At 47.3% G+C, this 22,358-nt stretch overlaps 1 protein-coding gene across 6 annotated transcripts in view; it reads right to left on the reverse strand.

Moving 5' to 3' along the window:
* Positions 1-22,358, reverse strand: part of MAPK8 (mitogen-activated protein kinase 8) — a 126,531-nt gene that overhangs the window by 88,758 nt on the left and 15,415 nt on the right. Inside the window, exon 1 of one of the 6 annotated variants that reach the window (XM_025207892.1) lies at positions 16,067-16,088. The exons of the other annotated variants lie outside the window; for them this stretch is intronic. The gene's annotated coding sequence lies outside the window, so the exon portion shown is untranslated. Of the gene's footprint in view, positions 1-16,066; positions 16,089-22,358 lie in introns of those variants that run through there. 6 annotated transcript variants of the gene reach the window in all.

Here is a 22,358-nt window from a genome sequence, read left to right on the forward strand (position 1 = left end):
AAGGTCTGGCCAGGGAGCGAAAGGGAGCCATGGGCAGCTTATCCAGGGGGTGGTGGAGAGGGCCATTCCTGGGGAGGGGTGCATGGGGAGACATGTACTTCCCCCCAATTTGTGTTCAGGATAGATGTGGGCTGCCCGCTGCAGGCTCAGGGCTACCTGTCCTGCTGCCTGCCCCCAGGAGCCTCTGGCAGCAGCAGGGGCACAACTCCGCACTGCTGCCAGGCAGAGGGCACCTCGCCACAGCAGTAAAGATGATGTGGGGCTCCTGGTGGTGACACCAAAACTGCCCACCCTGCTCTTTCCTTTTGTGCCTTAGAGGCCCCTGGGGGAAAGCAGCAGAGTAGGCAGCCTGCTTCCTCCTCCCCGCTACAGGCTCTGCTTGGCTCTGCTCTGGCCATGCCGCCCATGGTGGGCAGGGAGAAGGGACAAGAGGCTGGGCTCTGCTCTGGCCACGGTAGTTGCCTCATGCAGGGGCTGCTGGGACGGGCAGGGGACTGCAGACCCAGACCCTGGCCCTGTAGCCCTGGCAGCTGGAAGACCCCTCTCGCAGGACTGAGGCAGCAGAGGGCTTTGGGTCATGAGTAATGGGTAACAACAGGCCTGAGAGGGTGGGGGGGCTGTGGGTTGGGAGTGAGGGGCACTGGCAGGGCCAAGGGGCTGGGGGTTGGTAGTGAGGGGCACTGGCCTGGCTGTGGGGATGTGGCCTGGGATGAGAGGCAATGGCATGGGTGGGAGTAAGGCACTGGAATATCAGGGCTGCTCAGCTCCACAAAACAGCCAGGGCGGGAGAGGGAATCGCTGAAACTGGACCTGTGTTCTGGCAAGCAATGAGGGCAGAGGGATTTCTGATTTTCCACAATAAAAAACCCCAAATCAAATGCCAAAATTTATAGGTATTTAGAATGTATTTTATTACTAGCCAATTGCCCCTCAAGAATGACAGGGGCAGTCAGGACCAGCAGCAGGACCAGCACCCACCACCCTGTGCCACTGATGCCTCCCAGAAATGTGGGGGGGGGAGGGAGGTAGGAAACTTGCATGAAGCAGTCACCGCCACCACCCACTGTCCCACGCTGCCACCATTCTGCATCCAGCCCTGCGCCAACTCCCCCTCTTCCCACCGCTCTGTGTCTGGCCCTGTGGCCTCCACCTCACGCTGCTCTGTGTCCGGCCCTGCACCAACCACCCCCCCTGCCCTGCACCCAGAGCGGGATTAATGTGTATTGGGACCCTGGGCAAAACAAAATTGGAGGCCCCCTCCCCCCACGGGAGCTGGGCTGCAGCGGGGAGGGAGGGGCAGGGCCCCTTCCCCTTCTGGTGCTGGCAGGGAAGGCTGGGGGGACTCTGCCAGGTTGGTGGGGGTACATGCCCACCTCTTCTCCCTGCTCCCTCTGTCCTGCTATGGCTAAAAACATACACACAGGCACACAGACGCAGGCGTGAACACAAGACGGGTGCGGGCTACTCTCACTCGCTCTCTGCACATGGACACACAGACACAAACATACTCTCCCTGCCAGGAACACAGGCACACACACGCACACACACACACGTACCCGCAGATGGGGGCACACTCTACTCACTCACTGTCTGCACATGGATACAGACACGTACACACTCTGCCTCCTGTCATGAACAGACACGCACCTGCTCTGCCCCAGGTTGTCCCCGGGAAGAGCCTGGCACAGGCTGGTGGCTCCTCCGGAGGTACGGTGCTGGGAAGCCAATGGTGGGAGAGGGGCCATGTTACCCTTGATCTGTGCACAGGACAAGGGCAGCTACAGCGGCGGGCCAGGCTCTGCCTGCTCCCTGCCTTTGTGCCTTGCCGCTCGCTGCTTTGACAGTGGCGCGGCACCATGTGCCTCACTGCCCAACCCACCCAGTGGGGACGCACATGGAGCCATGCCGTTATCAAAGGCAGGACACAGGTGCACAAGCAGGGAGTAGGCAAACCCCAGCCCTGGCACCGTGCCTCTGGAGGAGCCACCGGGCTAAGCTGGGATCTTCCTGGGGATGATCTGGAACAGGATGGGGCAGACACGAGGGTCCGGGAGGCTCCATCCCCTCCGGTGCAGGTGAGGCTGGCCCTGCTCCAGGCCCCCCTGCTGGGCAGTGTGGGTAGGCAGCCGGGGCCGGTGTGAGGTTGGGGGCTGGTGGTTTTGTGGGTGCTGCTGGCTCCAGGGGGTGTGGGGGAAGGGACAGCCACAGGCACAGCAGGCCCTGACTGCTCCACTCCCTCCCGATCCCTGCCCACTCCCAGTTACGCTCCCTCCTCCCCCTGCAGACTTTCCCACCTGGGGAGGTGTGGGGGCATGTGTGCGTACACGCTCAGCACCCCCTGCCCAATTTTTTTTCCTCTCTCCGCCTATGGGCCCTGCGAAGCACCCGCCGCCCCCCCCCCACTCCACGGTAAATGGTAAATATAAACATTGTGTTCAACCGATCTAGATACCTAAGTCCTGAGCTTGACCAGGAGTTTGCCCAGGAACTGGCTGAGGCAGCTTGCTCCAGGACCATGGTTGTCATGGGTGACTTCAATTACCGGGACATCTCGTGGGAGGATCGCTCAGCAAAATCTGAGCGGTCGCAGAGCTTCCTCTCGTGCGTGGATGACCTCTACCTGACTCAAGAAGTCTATGGGCCAACGAGAGGCAAAGCGCTGCTCGACCTGGTACTGGCTACTGGGGATGACCTAGTCGGTGACCTAGTGATCGATGGGAAGCTGGGTGACAGCGACCACGAGCTGATCACCTTCACCATCCGCTGAAAAGCTGGCAAGTCGGTCAGCAACGCGCAAGTCTTTGACTTCAGGAAAGCCGACTTTGACAAGCTCAGGAGGCTTGTCAGTGAGGCCCTAAGGGACCGTGACCACGGGGAGAGGGGAGTTCAAGAGGAGTGGTTGCTCCTCAAGGGAGCGATCCTCAATGCACAAACTAAGTCTATTCCATCTCGGAGGAAAGGCAGCAAGAGGGCACAGCAGCCCCCCTCGCTCTCCAGGGACCTAGCAGATCTCCTGAGGCTAAAAAGAAAGGCCTACAAAGGGTGGAGGATGGGAGTCACCTCCAAGGAGGATTATTCTGCACTGGTCCGGTCCTGTAGGGAGCAGACCAGGAAAGCCAAGGCTGCAACTGAACTCCAGCTAGCTTTGAGCATCAAGGACAATAAGAAGTCCTTTTTCAGATATGTGGGGAGCCGGAGGAAAAGCAGGGGCAACATTGGACCCCTGCTCAGCACAGTGGCAAAATTAAATACCAGGAAGTACCGATATTTAAAAGAAAACACAGGAAAAAAAAGTGGCATGGCACACGTGACTGCAGCATGTGTTGCCAGACACAGAAGCCTGGCTAACCAGGGCCAGGCTGCACCAAGTACCCGGATTACCACCGCTGCAGCCTCAGGACCCCAGGCCCCTGGGGCCCCAGCCACCCCTACCCCACCCAGGGCAACTTGCCCTGCACCAGAGCACATGTGCGGGGCATATCCAGGAGCAACTAGCAATGGTACAAATATGTGCCACTGCCAATTGTCCCTGGGATAAGGCACATTCCCATTAGTGGGGACATGCCCCAAGGATCTACCTGTGCCTAAGCATCTCCTGCAAGGTACTGAGGTCTTGATTCAGAAAAACATGCCTGAATTGGACACAGACATAATATTTTGCTTAACCAAAAAAAAAAACCCTTCTTTCTGGGACTGTTTTTAATTTTCATCTTTAAAACGTGCAACTTTCACCAAAAAAGGAGCAAATTTTATCGCTCTATTTTCTATCTGTTCTGACTTGACATGTGTCAAACCCAAAAGTGAAGCCGGGTAGGCTGTGCCTGAGACCCACATTCTTCAGAGCACTGGGGAAAGGTATAAGCTAACCTTGATTGCTTTAGATCAGGGCTTAAATCCTCAACCTTAAACGAGCAAGAGAAATGATAACATAAAACCTGACTCCATGAAGGAAGTTGGGCTACATGGCCCAGTTCCGGCCTTATGATTCTGTGATTCTGCCTCACTCAGCCAGCTTCCACTTACTGGGGGTGGAGTTGGGGGGCAGGAATAATTTCCCTTGCTTCCTTTCTGGGCACCTTGGAATGTGAGAACAAGCCTGATTCTGATTTTCTGATTTGAGTTACACCACTGTAAAGCACTGGGCTGGCCCAAGTATGATCATGATGCAAGATCACAATCAGCCCTCATGGAGGAAATGGGTGTCTAAAATATCTGAACATGCATCTCACTGAGCCATAGTATTAGCTCAACATTCTTGTGTGCTGTATATTTGGAAATGATCCTGTGAAGTGAAGTGAAGCCCCCAAAACTAAGCCTATAACTTCTAGGCTTTGGTTTCAAAAGGGCAAACATTCTCTCAAGCAAATCCCGGGACGTCATTCCCCCCCTGTACTCGGCCTTAGTGAGGCCGCAGCTGGAGTACTGTGTCCAGTTTTGGGCTCCACAATTCAAAGAGGATGTGGAGAAGCTTGAGAGAGTGCAGAGAAGAGCCACGCGCATGATCAGAGGTCAGGGAAGCAGACCTTACGATGACAGGCTGAGAGCTATGGGGCTCTGTAGCCGGAAAAGCACAGGCTCACAGGCTCAGGGGTGATCTGATGGCCACCTACAAGTTTATCAGGGGTGACCACCAGCATCTGGGGGAATGTTTGTTCACCAGAGCGCCCCAAGGGATGACGAGGTCGAATGGTCACAAACTACTTCAAGATCGTTTCAGGCTGGACATAAGGAAGAATTTCTTTACTGTCCGAGCCCCCAAGGTCTGGAACAGCCTGCCACCGGAGGTGGTTCAAGCGCCTTCATTGAACACCTTCAAGATGAAACTGGATGCTCATCTTGCTGGGATCCTATGACCCCAGCTGACTTCCTGCCCTTTGGGCAGGGGGCTGGACTCGATGATCTTCCGAGGTCCCTTCCAGCCCTAATGTCTATGAAATCTATGAAATCTATATATTTAGTGGTGTTTCATTTTAATCACAGAAAAACACAGATTTGGGGGATTTTAATTAGAGCATTTGGGATTTTTTTAAATCAGAGAAAACCGGGATCCCTACTAATGATGCAGATTTAACTTCCAGGACCCCTCCCACTCCAACATATACCAGGGGTGGCTGGCAGCACCACATATTCCATTTAAAGGTGCGATGGGAACCAGATGATACATATTTTGTGCAATAACTTTGTGGCTTATTCCCTGTTTTATTGCATCATTAAGTGCATTAACATGTGGCCAGGTTACTACTTACGACACAACTAACTGGTTAATTATGTCTAAGTGTAACATCTGCCAGGGGCCTGCAGTCAAAGGCCCTTGCTGCCAAATGCCATCGAAGCCCCATGGCCAGAGGCCAAATCCAATGGTTCCGTGGGCCAGGTCTAACCCCTGGGTCACACCTTGCCAAATCCTGTCCTACATTGTTAGTACCAACACATACCACAACCCCAAGCTGCTCTGCAGCATTCAGAGTCCAGCTTAGCATGTCAGGATATGAGCATGTTCAGAAACAGCACACAAGTCGCACTATAGCTCTCACAGAAACCATAATTGGATAACCGATTCTCTATCACTGCAGTTCCTCTTCATCTTCTCACTGCAGACTGATGCCTTGGAGCAACTACCAGTCCCCACTATCTCACTGGGAAGAAAAACATGCCCCATCCTTCCACCAAGCTGCATCTTCAACCAGAAGACTACTTCCTCAACTGGAGGACATGGGCCCTCTCCTTCCCCATGGGCCCTCTCCTCCCATGGCAAAAAGCCCCTTGTTGCTCAGCTGTACAGCCACAGTACCCCAAAACAAAGTGCCAGAGCTCTTAGCTTTTATGGGTGACACACCTCCTGAAGTCTCGCTTCAAATAATTAGACTGGCTTTTAAGATTCTGCCATGGTGTGCCTCAAAAATGTCCTTTATTACAGCATGATTAATCTAAAGCAGATAATTTGTCTGCTCAAAGGTTGACATTTTGTTTCAGTTTTAAGTGATATTTATAGAAGACATATGGGAAGGAAAAAAAAAAAGAACCACAGCTTGCTTCCAATAATAAGAAAACTAGCATTTTCATCATTGACAGAAAGCCTGTTAAAATGTTGTCACTGGTAATTGTAGCAAAACCCCTTCCCCAACCATTTCTGACTTGTTCTCTCCCTCTCTATTCCCTATAGATAAGTATAAGTGAGCTAAGACATAGGATAAGCTTCAGCATTTTATTTTGTTAGCAAGTTGTATTTGTTTTGTTTTTTCTCCTTTTTTATATTGTATAATTATGTTTATATTGATTTTTACTGTTCTATATTACTGTTTTACTGGCACTATATGATTTACACCTACATATGTAAGTTAGTATAAGTCATGTCAAGTTTCCATTTTGTCAAGTCTCCATCTTGTCCACATGCCCTGTTGTGTAACCCATAACTCACACCTACCCCTCCTGTGTAACTTGGTTCCTGAATGAATGGGGATGAATGAGGGTGCCTGAGAGACAATGGCAGTACGTCTAAAAATAGCTCCCTCTGAATGATCGAACCATCAACACCAATACCTGGACCAAGGACCCAGCCATTGGAACCACTCTCAGCATTCAAGAAACAAAAGATGAGGCAACCCACCATTGTGCCAAGCTGCACATGCTCAGTATGAACACCTGGAGCCCTCTGGAACAGGACTGACATTGCCTGGACATGCTCTCCCCACAGGAGATCATAGGTAGCTGCCCCATAAAAAGGGGTAGTGACTCTTGGGGATGCTCTCTCCATCTGGATCAGCACCATGCCACACCACCTGTACACCCAGAGGCCCTGCCAGCAACCCCACTCTGGACAACACCTGCTGGACAAAGACCCCTTTTCCAGCCTGGATAGGTAGCTATCATCCCCACCCCTTCTTCAACCAAGGACTTGGACTCTGCTTCTCTTCCCTACCTGGACTACAACCCTTCCACTAAGTGTCTTTCTCCTGCTGCGTGCATAAGTGTGTTTAATAAACCTGTTATTTTGAAACCCCAAGTTGGGTTTTTGTCTGTTTTCTGGCTGTCTCCTCCCTGACACCAGGCTTGTTACCTTGCTCCAGTGACCTCAAGTAACCCTGGGGCCACTTGACCTTAAGTAACCCCAAGCCTCAGTTCCTCAGCCCAGCTTCTCTCTAGTCTACCGGTTCTAATACCGGTTCCAGCAACTTTCACTCCTTACACCTTCTCTCTCACCTTAACCTTCCCTCAGGTATCCCAAGTACCCCAAACACACACATACATACTGTGCCATCCAAGTTAGGAACTCATGTATGTGTAGGTGGGTGGTATGTGTGTAAACTGGTGTATACACACACACACACACACACACACGTCATCGTGTGCATGATATACAAATTAGTGATCCATGTATGTGTACTGAGTGTGCAGGTATTGACAACTGATTGCTGTCTAATTTTTGGTGTGTAGTGTGTATGTGCTCGAATTGGTGATAGGTATGAATGTGCCTAGGCTGGTTCAGATGTGTATGTGCCTGAGTTGGGAGAGAGAGAGAGTGTGTGCACGCCCAACTGATGTGTGCATTTGTATATGTGCAATTGTATCACACCCTCCTGTCTAACAGCATAATATTGAGATCCTGAGAGTGGGCCTGACCCCACAGGGCAACATAATGAGGAAGGCGTCCAAAAGAATACACCATGATAGCTTCTCAAGACTACTATGCTTTTCCTGAAACTGGACACACACAAGATTTCAAGACAAGTGTGTGGTTTTTAAAAAAGTGCTTTGGAAGCAGAGTGAGCTGTTTCCAAAATCTGTTCCCCTTCTTTTCAGATATCTTAAATTTGTACAGTGTTTTACTTTTAAAATTCAAAATGTAAAAACTAAATTCACTGAACACTACAGAGCAGCACCCTAAACATCTACAACCCTGCAGTTGCTTAACTACACACAACTTCCTAGAGGTCCAATCTTGCAGACACCCTGCATTTGCACTGCCCCTAAGCTTCAGCCTCCCCTTTGTCCTAGGTTGTTCCCACTGGAATCAAGGTTTAACTATCCTTCATTCTTCTTATCCTGAGAAATCTGGCACAACTCCAACAGGAAATAAAGGAATGCCACATATATAAGCCTGGCAGGATTTGATTTTTTATCAATAAGCATTGATAAAAGGTGACTTCACCTCCCACTCACAGACCGAAGGGAAAATGTTTCCATCGGTAAGAATTGAAATTAAAAGGGGCCTGTAAGTGGGAATCCTTACCCCTGTTATTGGACAGTGTAGAAGGAGAGACAGGGACAGAAGACAGTTAAAAAAAGAAAACAATGGGCAGCCTAATGTTGATTAAGCCATTAGCTGCTGCTTCTGGCCTAATGACTCATCAATTAAGCAGTTAGTTGATCCTTCACAGGTGCAGGTAGGCTGGAGGAAGATAACAGGCTACTTAAGGGGAGGGGAGAGTTGGGTGCCAGCAGGGTCCTGTCAGAGTGGGACTGGGTAAGTGCAGGCTGCCTGCTGCCTCTCCCTGTGTTCCCAGAGCTCTGGGAGTATGGCTGCCTGCCCATCTCTTTCCTGATGATGGAACAGAATGATTTAAAGCAGACATGATTTATTGATTTAGGGATATTTACTTTTTATATCCTGACACGATTTTATAAAGCTTTTAACAGTATACTGTCATTATTAAATTGCCTGCCCCCCACATCTAATTTAGCACAATTCTGGATTTTTTAATCTATAAAAATATAAATAAATGCTTAAAATAAACATCAATTTTAGCTTTGGAATTTTTTTTTTTTTAAATTGAATTCTGCCAAGCCTACACGTATACCAAAAGGTACCAGACTGATATTAAATCCTACAGTAAACAAAACTTGTGAGTCCCCCAGTCACCATAACTGGAAAAACAAAAGGCTCTGCCAGAAAAGTGTTTCCAGTAAATTTAATAAAATTATGGTAAAACAATTTCTAAAATCAGTTTCTAGGAAACATTTATAGGAATATCAAAAATAAGAAATCTTAATGTCAAAAACCATTAGTGTTCACAGCAATATTTTAAAGCCTTTGCAGCTCAAGGGTAAGATCACCAGGCATTCTGCCTTTCCCAAATGACTCAGCTTTCAAATAACTCTGTCTCTAAGGCTGCTTGCACATGCTACAGGGATTTAATTCATTTTAGTTCTCCCTAAATTGAAATGGTGTTTTTTTTAAAACACTACTTCAATTTAGGGAGAATTAAACCGAACTAAATTCCCGTGGCATGTACACAAGGGTGGGAGCCAGATCCTTACCTGCCTCTTCAGCAGTGGGGGGGAGCTGCTGGCAGGCTGAGCAGTCCCTGAGCTGCATGGGAGGCACCCCAGGCAGCACTTGCCCACTGACACCAGACCCAGGTGATTCCAGGAGGCACTGCAGCCATGGAGCCAAGCATCGGCCCCCTTGCAGCTGCAGGGCAAGCACCAGGCCCCTGCACAGCTCAGGCAGGCTCCAGGGATAGGAAAAAAAGAATGATTAGGCTCACCAGTTTTTTTTTTTCTTCAGTGAAGCCTGCCTGCACAGGCTGCCGCTGGGTCCCACAGCCCCTGAACTGTGGGGGGCCCACCAACTCTGAGCACATCAGCTTCCAGTGCCCCATGCACTGTTGCACTTTGTTAGGAAGCAAACTAAAACACCTCGGAGGTGTGATATCTTGCTACATACTGAAGTCATTTAAAGCGGAATACACTGCCAAGCATGCAAACCACAACCATTAAAGCAGAATACACCACTGAGCATGCAAACAGCAACACCATTAAAGCAGTGCAAAAGGGCATTTAAGCCACTTTAAAGGCCAATTTTGTGGCATGTACAAAGGCCCCAAAGCAGCTTGTCAAAAGAATGAAATCTCTCATTTGCTGCACTGCTTTATGGCCTGCAGAAAAAGCCACTTCGTGCTTTGATTCCAGTGGACTGAAAATATAGCGCTGAGTCCCACTAGGTCATTAGGTAAAATGATACTGCAACCTGAAAAGTTCAAGGAGTAGTTTTGTGATACCAAAGTCCCATCTTTTTGCTCATGATTAACTCAAATGAAACAAATGTAGATGAATCCCAAGCATTCATGGCCATTAAATTAGGGATGTAAATGGTTAAACAATTATTTATGCCCCATGATAACTGGTTATAGCTTATCAATTATTGTTTAGTGGGAGAAGGAAGGAAGGGGGTCAGGGCACAGTCTGGCAAAGAAGGGGGCAGGGAAACCACATGGTGCCTTAGCAGGAACCAGAAGGAAGCAGGGCAGACAGGAGGGGGAAGGGGGATTAGTACCTACAGGTAGGCTCCATAGACCCTGGTATAGCCACTTGCAGCCTCCCTGCCACCTGCCATGAGCAGCCTGAGCTCTGGGCAGGCTGCTGTTGCCCACCACAGCACCCGGGCTGCACAGGCAGCGGGGAGCTGTAAGCAGCTGCACCAGGGTCCACAGGGTTTAGCAGAGTGGGCAATTTATCTGGGTCTGACAGCCACTTAAGGACTTTTGTTGAGCTGGGGGGAAGGGCAGCAGGGACAGGCTGACCTGACCTACAGTAGCTCACCAAGCTCCCTAAGTGGCTCTGCTCCATGCTGGACCATACAGCTGGGATGGGGTCATAGGTTGGGGGGGGAGGGGCAGAGTGGCATCAGGAAGCAAGATGGGAGGGCAGGGTCAGTGCTGGGCTAGGGATCACAGGGCCATGGCAAGGTGGGGCTAGGGCCTGGGGCACAGCCGCAATCTACTCCCTGGGCACCCCAGGATGGGCGCCAATTCCATGTGTAAAGGCGTGCAGGAGTGGATTATGGCTCTGCCCTGGGCCTTGGCCCTTTGCTGTCACTGCTTCAAGATCCTGGCCCTGGCCCCACCTGCTCCACTCCTGGATGCAGCTTCCCCACCTGTCTGTAGCCCCATCCCACCCATCTGGCCATGCAGGTCCTGGTTGGTCTCCATGGAGACTCTGGGATTGCAGGGCTGTGGCAGTGTGGGGCCAGGACAGAGCTGCGACTTGCTCCTCACATGCCCCTGCCCATGGAACTGGCACCTGTCATAGGGGCATGAGAGGAGCAGATTGTGGCTCTGCCCTGGACCCTAGCCCTGTGATCCCAGCCCCAGCCCTGCCTGCATGTTCTATTTTCTTGATACAACTGCCTACCTGCCTGTGGCCTCAGCCACCCAGCCATGCACACTGCCCATGTGGGTGCTGCCCCCAGCAGTGGGTGTGGGGCAGGCGGGCCAGGGTGCCCAGGCAGCAGGGCTGGGTCTGGTGGCTGCAGCAGCTGGAAGGAATTGCCAATGCAGGGGCTGCCAGAAAGAGGAGTCTGACAACTGCACCACCACCAAGAGGCAGCAAGACTGGCCACACATTCCAGGGCCCAGACTGGCTGCCCCCTGTGCCTGAGCGAGGTGGGGCCAAGGCACCTGCCCCAGGCTGGACAATATCCCTTGGTGGCTGGATCCAGTCTGTGGGCTACAATTTTCCTGCCCCGTATTAAGTATTAGTCCCCATCCTGTTCCCCCCCACCCCTGGGGTTGCTGTAATGACTAATCATTTAACCACTGTATTTACATCCCTACATTAAACATCCTTTGGAACTTTCCTGAAGGAGAAGCTTTAATATCTAGTGACTTGGCCAACTCCCAACTCTGGGATCTGTTTTCTACCCATGTGGTTCAAATCCTGAAGGTGGAAAGCAAAAGCCACCATTAGTTAAGTGCACAAACCCCTCGCTCCATGAGCCATAGCCCCACCCAGAAAGAGGGCACCCGGAATTCAGAGAGACAAATTGCAGTCAGAAATGTATAAGTGATACTTTGGCTTCAAATATTTTATTGGGGGTTTTTTTTCTTTTCTTACACTCAAATATTGAGCTAAAGGAAGCTTTTCACCACATCTTGGGGCAAAAGCTTTGATAAATGCCTACCTTAGTTTTGCTTGCTCTTCACCACGCCCCAACCCCCAACTCCCATCTTTGGTGCATGCACCAGTTTTCATCCCCATATGCATGAAGGTGCAAACTACGAAAACAATTATCTAAAAATATTTAGACACAATTTTGAGAAGTTTTATAAACATACAGCTCTTGCTAAGTGCCGGAAGAGGCAGAGAGGGAAAAAAAGTAGTAACCAGGACCACTGCAAAAGTAACCAAACAATTAAACCAGCCTTCTAGCTTTCCTGACACACATCTCAAAATACTATATTTACATTTAGGAAGGAAACAAATAAATATTTTCATGGGTGTCAATTACAGCCAGCTGGCATTAATGTAAATGGGACGCAAGCCTTCCTATGAAGCTTTCATCTGACCCATTCTAGTTGCCAAATCACTCAGATGTGCTTTCAGGACATCTAACCAAACAGCAGCAAGTATACATCTAGTATCACTGGCTTTGTCTACACCAGTGTTCCCACTAAGTTTAGCTTAAAGCACAAGGCGTTCCACTGGGAACTCCAGAAAAGGTTGAATGAGCTACAACAGGTTCATATGCTCCATATTTAAATTATGATGTGCTGTCATTCAAACATTTGAGGACTTACAAGTTAATAACAACATGGACCTGAACGCTATTTTTGTGGCTATCATAGCACGGATTCTAACTGGTATCTGGAGACCAATTCTGTACCTTCCAAGTAAAATTTATTAATGCAATACCATTAATATCAAAGAACTGCCAACTCCATCTCACAATATGTGTATATGGAATACATGTAAAAGAAAGACTACAGGAACTGGAAGAGACAGGGTTTGTAAAGGGCATTGTTTTTTGTTTTTTTTCTGACCTCTCTTACTTCATTTCCACACTAGAGATAAAGACACTTGGCAAGGAAACTTAAAACATGTGTATACTTCTACCCACCTTGCAAGACATCTTAGGGCTATTAACCTTTCCCACCCCCCAAAGAAAAAATAAACCACAAGAGACAATGTTCCCTCCTACTAAGAAATGCCCCCCACAACCAGAGTAGTGGCAACTTCTGTGGTAGCAAAACATTATCTTCAGAGGAAGACCACCTTTAAGGCTATTTACTCTATAGCAGGGGTATCAAGCTCAAGTGAGTTGTCAGGTCAGACCAGATTCAGACATCAGGACTTCTTGCGAGCCAGGCTACCCACCTCTGGATGATGCCCACAGGGCTTCCTGTCATGGCTGCCAAAAACACTGTCTGGCGGGGTTCATGCCACCACTGCTTGCTGACTCACCATGGATTTGCATGTCAAATAGCAATCGAAAACCAGAAATTTTAGCAGCCGGTAAAGGCATGGGTGACATTCAACCTCTGAGTGCTGCTGTGCTCTAAAAGCACCAGCGAGAAACTGCAGGCTGAATATCTGACACTCCTGCTCTAACTTTGATACCTTTGGTAGATATCATAAAATGGATATCCAGAATACATCTTATGCTGCACTTGGCCACACAAACCTCCAGTATGCCATGCCTCTTTTAACTATCCTTTAATGCAGTGGTGTCAGACACCCAGCCTCTAGGCCCAATCTCGCCCACAGATTTGGCCCATGGGGCACTGCAGCAGTGACACAGCTAGAATCCAGGGAGTTTATATTGCTGCTGCTTGCTCCTCCACTGAATTTCCAGTTTGTGATCCCCAAACTGGTAGCAGCTATGACAGTTTGCAAGGAAACAGTAACACTGAAAACTATCCTCCATCCCTCCTCCATGCACCTGCAAATGCAGCACAGCCCCCAACAGCCATTCCAGTATCCCCATACCTCCACTCCAGTATGGAAATCAGCTTCCTTCCTTAAAATATGCAATCCAATTTGGGATAGCTAATTTTCGGGAGAAATATGTGGTATCCATAGAAACCTGGTATCTGTTTGGGCACTGCTGCAATAATTTGTTGGGAAGATAAGAATACATGAATGCATGAACATTTATAAAGAAATGAAACATGTTAGGACTTCTTTAAGAAGAAAGCATATGTAGCTTCTATTAGCAGTCTTTCTGTCACTGGATTTCAAATGAACTAATTCCAACCCCACCTGAAGTAGATGGAGATATGGAAATAAGTGTAGCTAGAAAAATAAAAGCAAAGTATATGACAAAACACATGATCTCTGGCAAGAACTATCTTTCTATTGGATGTCTTTGCTTATCACACATTGGGGCTCCAATCAATTATTTGGAGGCCATTAGCAGCTTGCACAGTCCCAAAAATAAATGCAGTGAGCAAAAATACTTTGCAAGAGAGGTCAATTCTAGATATGTTATGAAATCAAAATTATCTTCCTATAAAGTAGAACCAGGAAGGTGGGGAAGAAAAGATCAGGACAAATGAAGAGACATAACTGGAAAAGTCATTCTTTAACAAGTCAATGAATAATGACTGTAAAAGAAATGTGCACATGTATGTACCAGCTGGGCAGCAGCTACTACCAGAAAAATTATTCAACATTTCCATTTAGCAAAATATAAACAGCTGTGACTTGCTGTTGGGTTCAGAGAACCAGAAATGTATTTCAGCCAGCCAGTCAAAATAAATGATTTTCTAGGATGATTTTGTTATGAAGATCCACTCTACAGTGTTATGGTAACATTAGACCCTATTTAAAAAGGAATGTCTATATAGCAACTTTAACAGTATTAGCATACTAAAGATGCAGCTCCTCAAATAACTTTTGCTGTAACACAGTGTAAAAGAGCTGAAAGAAATCCTAATGGTGCCTCTCCTTTACAAGGATTCTGGAAGCTTGGGGCATTTTTACATATGCTCTGGAAGGCATGGGGGAGGAGCACACTTTAATTAGCAAGCCATGCTAATTAAAAGCGCTGGAGCATCACATGTGTGAGCATCCTCATGCTGAAAAATGGAGGTGGGGTACTTTAAAGCTCATCAAACAAGCTTTAGTTCAAACTGCCCCGCGGCAATTTTTCAGCATGGGGGCACTGATACATGTGACGCTAGAGTCTACTGGATCACATTAATTTCCACTCGATTTAATCAAGTCTGCTCCAACATGCTGGATTTCCAGCACATCTGAGTAGGCTCCCTGCACGTGTACAGGAGCCCAGTATTTCTAATTGGGCTATTTTGCTTGTGTTTTGACTTGCAAGAAATAGAAATTCTAGCTAATTGTGTCAATCATCTTTAAGAATTATGGGTTTACATGCTACTTTTTTCTTTAGATGTCAGGGGGTACTTGGATGAGGTATTCGGAAGAGAAAATCTAAGTTTCATATTTAATATTATTTTATCCAACTATACAAAAATCTATCTTCTGTCAGCATCACTAACTGATCTACAAGCTAGTTTAATAGTTATGGACTTATGAATATATGAGAAAAGACTAATGAAAGTGATGCAAATGCCATGATTATGCTTAAAACTCTGGCTTTAGTGATTTTGCTTTTAATTCTTTGTGACATAAAATTTAGTTTAACACAGCACGTATACTATGATTTGCACACTTAGTAAGTTTACCTTTAAATGCTTGCCTAATTTTCACCCATTGCTTCTGGACATGTGTTAAATGGAATCTTGTAAATACAGCCCCTCTCTTTCATATTTTGTCAAATTCATGTTTCAAAATCTCAAATTTAGAATTTGGAAAACAAACTATTGTGCTTCTAAAAGGCAATTCTGTAATCTTCATAGATGTTAAAATTAATTTTGGTTTTATTCATGCTTTCACCCTCCAGGAGGCACTTGCATACAAAAAAAGTTGTATTTCATGATGATCCAGGCACTGTTTAAACTCATTTATAATGTGGATCAGGGACTGAGATACAGACAACATACAGAAAGTTCATACTAGATCTTTAATGACTACAGTTTTCTGAGGAGCTTGAAGCTCATTTCTAAATGAAATATCCTCATAGATGGTTCTAGTATTCTCATAGCTTGTATCTTATTTGTTTGTTTTTAATGTTGTATACCTCTTAAATTGGGTCTTCACAGATCAGACGGTTGAGCTGAACAACTTCCAGACGATTGCCTTAGCTTCTGTTAATAGTGAAATATGCTTAATGAGGTCTCTCCATTGTGCATAATTAATACTGAAAGTGCCTCCCACACAACCTAATGTACAACTCCATAATATGGATTTCTCTACTTAGTGTGTGACATACCTGTCTCTCAGTGACAATCTCAGAACTTGACCTCTGGATTCATTTTAGGCAGACAGACTATGCCAAAACTCTTATCAAGCAATTTTCCATCATATGTTGGAGTGATTCTTCTGCACCACAGTGATCTGAAACCTAAGTTAAAGAAGATCACGATACACACTGTGTATCCGTAAAGCTTTAACACTGCAAATACAACTGCAGCTTACTCTTGAGAGGTCTATCAAGACTCATCAATAGGCCAGAAAAAGGTTAACATAAATAACCCAATGTCTGAAAGCCAGTATCTGTCAGAGTTCTGAAAAAAAGATAATATGCTGGATGAGGTGTTGGAGTACTGACCCAAAATGAAAAGATTAAGGTAGGGAACCTTTCTTTCCCCCCCCTCCCCAAAAAGCTGTATTTGGCCTCCTCGATTCCTATGACACTGCACTAGCTGGAGAAATGTAGGGAGTGGAAAACAGAAGGAAGGAACAAAAGTCCATGATCAACAGGAGGAATTTTTTTTTATATATTAGAAATGGTTATTGTATTTCTCCATAAGCCAAAACATGTTATTTTCTTACAGAAAATAATTCAGAGATAAGAGGCTGCTGCAATCAAAAAGAGTTGAATTAGACACATGGCTTTCTGCACTAAAAATAATTCTAGAACACTTGACAGAAATCATACAGAATAATCTGTTCAGCTTTAACACAAAAGCTCTTGATTATGTGGTGGGAAAATGTAACCTAATATGTTAATAGCCTCTGCAGTTCAGGAAATGCCATTGTTAGCCTTAAAGGTTACTTGAGGAGCTTTAGAACCATCTTTGTTAAGTTGACTTTCTCAGTGCATTATATACAAGTCATCTAGGTGGTTTTTTGGATGGAAAGAAGTCACGAAACCCATTAGTACAAGACTCGCCAGTCACTTACGCTCCTGGCATTTAACTGTCAGGTTTACAAGTTCACCTACTGGCAATACTTTGTTTCCCATTTGTGGTCTGGTGGTGGTGAATACAGGAAACAAGCATCCATTTCCCTTCAGACAGATCTTTTGACTGACCTGAATGTCATAACAATACAATACTTGACATTTCAAAGGTCTACCAGCAGGTCTACTAGTAAAATTCTAACCTATTTACTAGTAAATACCTTGCCATGTTTTTCCAAGAGCACTACCACCCTAGATGACTGGACTACTGGAACCTGATGCATTTTGTACTCCGTTCTGAAAACTTCTTGGTGCTTCCAGCCTATACAAAAAGCAACTATTCAGTCTTGGATGTTACAAACTGGTGCCAGGTCACCTGTGCCCCAGTACTGAATTCTGTATTTATTCTAGGATTACTTTATGAAGTGCCTCTTCCATGTGTATGCTTGCTAGAGTGTAAGTAGAGCTAAAAATGGATGCTTAGCATCACCACTGCTCCCTGGGCAATATATCACATTTTGGGTAGTACTGCAATAGGACAAGAAAAAAAAAGCTGGAATTCCCATTATGAAAATTGTGAATAATGTTCATGTATTTAATATTCTGGTTTTCTTTTAAATATTGTGAAAAGTAACAGATGACTTCTTAGGACATCATATCTGAGAAGAGAACTTTGCTGGGAAAAAGGGTGTGTGGGGTTTGCTTATTTGTTGGTGTTTTGGGGGGGGTTGGGGGGGTTGTTGCTGTTTTTTAAGCCTTCTGACAGTAAAAATCAGACTGAGCATTGGGAGTAGGACTGGAAAGTATGCTATCTTGCTGCTGATCCTACAATGTGTTTGCATGCAATCAAAACCTGTTTTGACGCAAGGGTTCACTAACTTCAACACGATCAGCTTTTGGCACACAGTTGGCATCTGTCCACGGCAAAAAGAGGATGGTCATATATTTACAGTTAATGGGACCAGGCACATGAATAAGTTTGCAAATACTCAAGAACTGAAATGAATTTAAAAGTTTTTCACCATTTTGTTCTTTGAAGTGTTTTATTTGCTAATAGCAGTTTTGTACTCAGTAGTGACATCATCTGAAAACTCCCAGCAGTTTTTACTTCACTTATGTTGATCCAAGGTTGCAATAACACCATTTTTCAAATTGGGTTAAGGCTTTTATAAAAAAAGTATTTAAAACCAACTGTAAGACTACAATTTAAGTTGCTTCACCCTAAATCTGTTACACCAATTATATAGTGATGGAGGTTAGACACCACTTGACCATATAGGGCTGGAACAGCAGGTAACAGAAGAAAGTTGTTGTCCAGTCAGAATTAAAATGAGTTAAAGTGAGAGGCAATAGACAAAGACATGAAAGAAGAGGGGAATCCAAACAAGAGAGGAGAAGTACAGGGTTCCACCAAAAGTGGAAAAAAGAATAACTAGAGCAAGAAATAGAAGAGAACACAGTGCTAGTATGTCGAGAAGAGGATGGATCAGCAGCAAAAGCAGCTGAAATGTCACAGATGGACCTGTTTTTGAAAGCTCAAAGGAGAGTCCAGAAGTGAAGCAAAAAAGGTAAATCCCTTTATGAGGCTTAATGATCAGTGGTCTTTCCCAACTCAGACAAATGAGGTGTGGAAAAATAACAAAGACAAGTTGATTTGCTGGCTAAGATGCAATTCAGTAAACCACCCTGACCACAAAACTTCAGGTGGTTCCTTGATACCATCTTATCTGGGCTGAAATGCAGATAGGGAAGACCCACCATGAAGGCTTGATCTCATCCATCTTCCTAAAAATCATAAGGGTCATTTAACAGGGAGCTGGGGACTTTCCCTTACTTTAAAAGTGGTCAATAGCTGCAGGGAGCCCCAGGCACAGGGAATTGCTTACTAGCAGCCAGAAGAGGCTGGTCAGTAGGGAACTGATAGGCTGCAGGCACCTACTGCACAACCAGAGGCTCAGCAGCAAGATCATAGGGCAGAGTACTTATTGCAGTGCTGGTAGCACAGCAATAGTACCATAGGACAGAGGTCAAGCTGGAGAAAAGGGAAGCTGCTACTGCAGTTTGGTCGGTCTGGACAGCTTCCCTGTTCCTATGTCAAAAAATTCCAGCCAAACCTAGCAGGCAAGAGCTGGAGGTGAGACTAGGGAACCAGAGCAGAGCAGGAGATACTCAGATGAGAGGGGGTGCCACCACCCCATCTTGGGACATAGCCTGTTACAGGTCATCTCAAGAGTCATCTGGTCCAAACCCCTGCATGAATGTAGGAATGTATTTCTAAGTTGTCTCTAATCAAATGCTTATTCAGCATCCTCTTGAAAATTGCCAGTGAAGGAGATTCTGAAAATTCCTTGCTGAAGTGAAGTAATTTTTTTTTATCATGAAGGGTGTTTTCAAGGCAATGTGCTCTGTTCTATCTATGAGTTAATGTGGTCATTGCATGTTTGCCAGAGCTGCCAAGTTTAGGTCCTATTGTGGAAAAGGGGCCTACTCTGGAGGGAAGGCGCTGGTTTCACTACTGAAGAAACACAGGATTGCCGGGTAAAAAAGCATATGCTAGCTGTCAACTGCAGGGTGAGAATCCTAGATAACTTCCAGGTACGCTCTGGACTGAACTGTTTGACATGCCTGCACAAATGAGCTTCAATGAATATTCTAATACAGCTAGAATAGAAGACGGGGAAGATTTTAGCCCTGACTAGATACCACCTGGAAAACCTGATCCACTTAACCAGGTGAATAATGTATTTACTTGAATCTAAGATGAGGTTTTAACTGCTATTCAACATTGGGGGGGGGGAGAGAGGGAGAGGGGAAGGGATGGGACCCCAGCTAGGTTAGGGCCAGTCAGAGCTACATGAGCCTGCCTGCCCCTGCAGCCTCTCCTCCCTCCTCCCTTGGCTGCTTAGTCAGGCACAGCTCAGGCTCATTCCCTTTCAGGCATGGACCACATGCAAGCTCCATCCCCTGCCTGGCCAATCAGCAGTAGCACAGCTCCAGCCCCTGGATGCTGCTGTGTAGCTTGGAGCTGTGTTGGTTTGGAGCTTGTATGTCCTTAAAACTGGTGCCACACTTTATAGTAAGCAAGTAGGGAAGGGCTTTGGATGCAGGGAGCAAGCCAGGAGAACAGGCCTGGGAGGGGAGCAGAGGCAAAGGCTGTGGGGAACAGGCAGAACAGAACCTGCAGGGGGGCAGAGGCATTAGGAGGGAAGGGGTAAAGGTTGTAGGGAACAGGCAAACTTTTTCCATACACAGAATCTAACTATTGGGGGAGGGACCTTAAATTCAAAGTCATCTTGGATTCAGATAAATACAGTACATCTAGTGGAATCTTTTCTGCTCCAAAGGAGACTCTCCAAGGCATCAAAAATCCAGACTGTGAGATGAAAGGAGAGTAAATCTGGGCGAAGCATTCCTTCTCCGACCTGAGGGTAAGAGGCAGAAATCTAGGGTCTCTTAATCTCAGCAAAGAACCTGGTAACAAAAGCTCTTTTGCATGGAGGATCCTAACCAGGGCTTGGCAATTCTGGGGGGGCAGAGTACCAAAAGCACCAGCAACCTTGACTTGTAAGATGCTGGCATGCCAGGGCCAGGCAGCAGGGGAGCTGTGAAGGTCCAGATCCTTGTGGCTGCACAGCCCCAGCCCCTTTCCTGCAGTCTGCCCCAAGGCCAAGCAAAATGCCTTTGTGTGCCATGCTCCAGCACCCATTCCACAGGTTGCCCACCCCTGGTGTAAATGCTATCATCCAAGCCAATTCCTCTTTCATCTTGTAGAGCAGGGGTTCCCAATGTATGGTACAGGTACCACCAGTGGTACACAGACCTGTCAGTGGTACACATTAACAGATTTATTACAATTACTTTATCTGACAAAAAATTGCTGGTGGTACTTAAGGCTGCATCATTTTAAACTGGTGGTGCACAATCTGTCAGAGTTTGGGAACCACTATTGTAGAGAAAGGGGTAGCAGCAAACTCATCCAGCCCCACAGGCCGAATGAAGATCTTTGAGACGGTCTGTGGGCAGGGCCATTCTGGTGGGGCACTGTGTGCAGTGTGCTCCCCGTGCTGTAGGCACTCTGTACCAGCCAATGTTCCCTCTAAGGTGCAGCAGTCCATGAGCACAACGCTTCGGTCCCTCCTCCCCATTTCAGCATGGCGCAGACCACCGGTAAGTATCCCACAGTAAGTGTCCAGGTGGAAGCAGGCAGGGTTCAGCCACCAAACAAAGGTAAGGCTCCTCAATCCTCATGCAGGGCAGGCAGCAGCTCCTCCCTGAGGCGAGGCAAGGGCGGGACTGGTGCAGGCTCTGGGGAACTGCTCCGTGGGCTCCACCAGCTCCAGGGAACTATTCTGCTCCCCCGCATCACCTCGGGGAGTGAGGAGGCACATGGCATCAGGGCTAGGGAGTGGAGCAGTTCCCCGGAGCCGGCAGAGCCTGCGCCAGTTGTAGCCCCCGTCCCCACCTTGCTTCACCAGGGGAGGAGCCACTGCCTGCTCTGTATGAGGCCCTGCCGGCTCCGGGGAACTGCTCTGCTGGCTCCAGGGAACTGCTACACTCCCCAGCCCTGATGCCATGTGCCACCTCACTTCCTGGAGGCGATGCAGGGGAGCGGAGCAGTTCCCTAGAGCCAGTGGAGCCCACCCCTGTCCCCGCCCCTGCTTCGCCTCAGGGAGGAGCTGCTGCTGCTGCCTGTCCTGCACAAGGAGTGAGGAGCTTACCTTCAGTAAATGTCCCATGCAGACCCCAGTGCCTCTGCTGCAGTCCACACCCAGCTCCTCTCTGGGCGGGTGTGCAGTCTTAAAGTTGGGGCGTGGCAAGATTTTTACTTGTGCGCGGCCGGGCATGCATGCATCTTAGAGGGAATACTGGTACCAGCCACACTCTGGGGCTTGTGTTACCTGTGGCACAGGGGGCTGGCATGGGACACGTTTCATGCAGTACCCAAATGGCCTGGCCCCAAGCACTGGTTCAGGGTAGTCAGGATAGAATCCTAGGTCATCCCTGCCTTCCAGAGCCAGTGCACAAGGCTATCCAGCAGGGTACTGTATGCAGCACATGGGTGTGTGGGGACAGGAATACAGAAGTGTTCCTGCCCAATGGATAAGGAAAGAAAGTATGGGCAGAGGTTTCCTTTGAAGCAAAAAAACCTAGTATTTCCTGTTGCCTGAAATGTGCTACGATGTGGCTGTGGAGTGACAGAACTTTTGATGCTTTTTGCACAGTTCCAAGGAACGGCAGGCCAGCAGAGTGGTTATGCCAGGAGAGCAGGACTGCCCATGTATGCTTCTAGATGGAATAAGACTAGTACTTCATTTTCTTCCTAGGAACTGTGAATGAACTCCAAAGGAGCATAAGGTGACCCTAGAATTCTAAGCCATAT

The sequence above is a fragment of the Alligator sinensis genome, unplaced genomic scaffold, assembly GCF_000455745.1.
Source record: "Alligator sinensis unplaced genomic scaffold, ASM45574v1 scaffold264_1, whole genome shotgun sequence".
Classification (NCBI taxonomy): domain Eukaryota; kingdom Metazoa; phylum Chordata; order Crocodylia; family Alligatoridae; genus Alligator; species Alligator sinensis.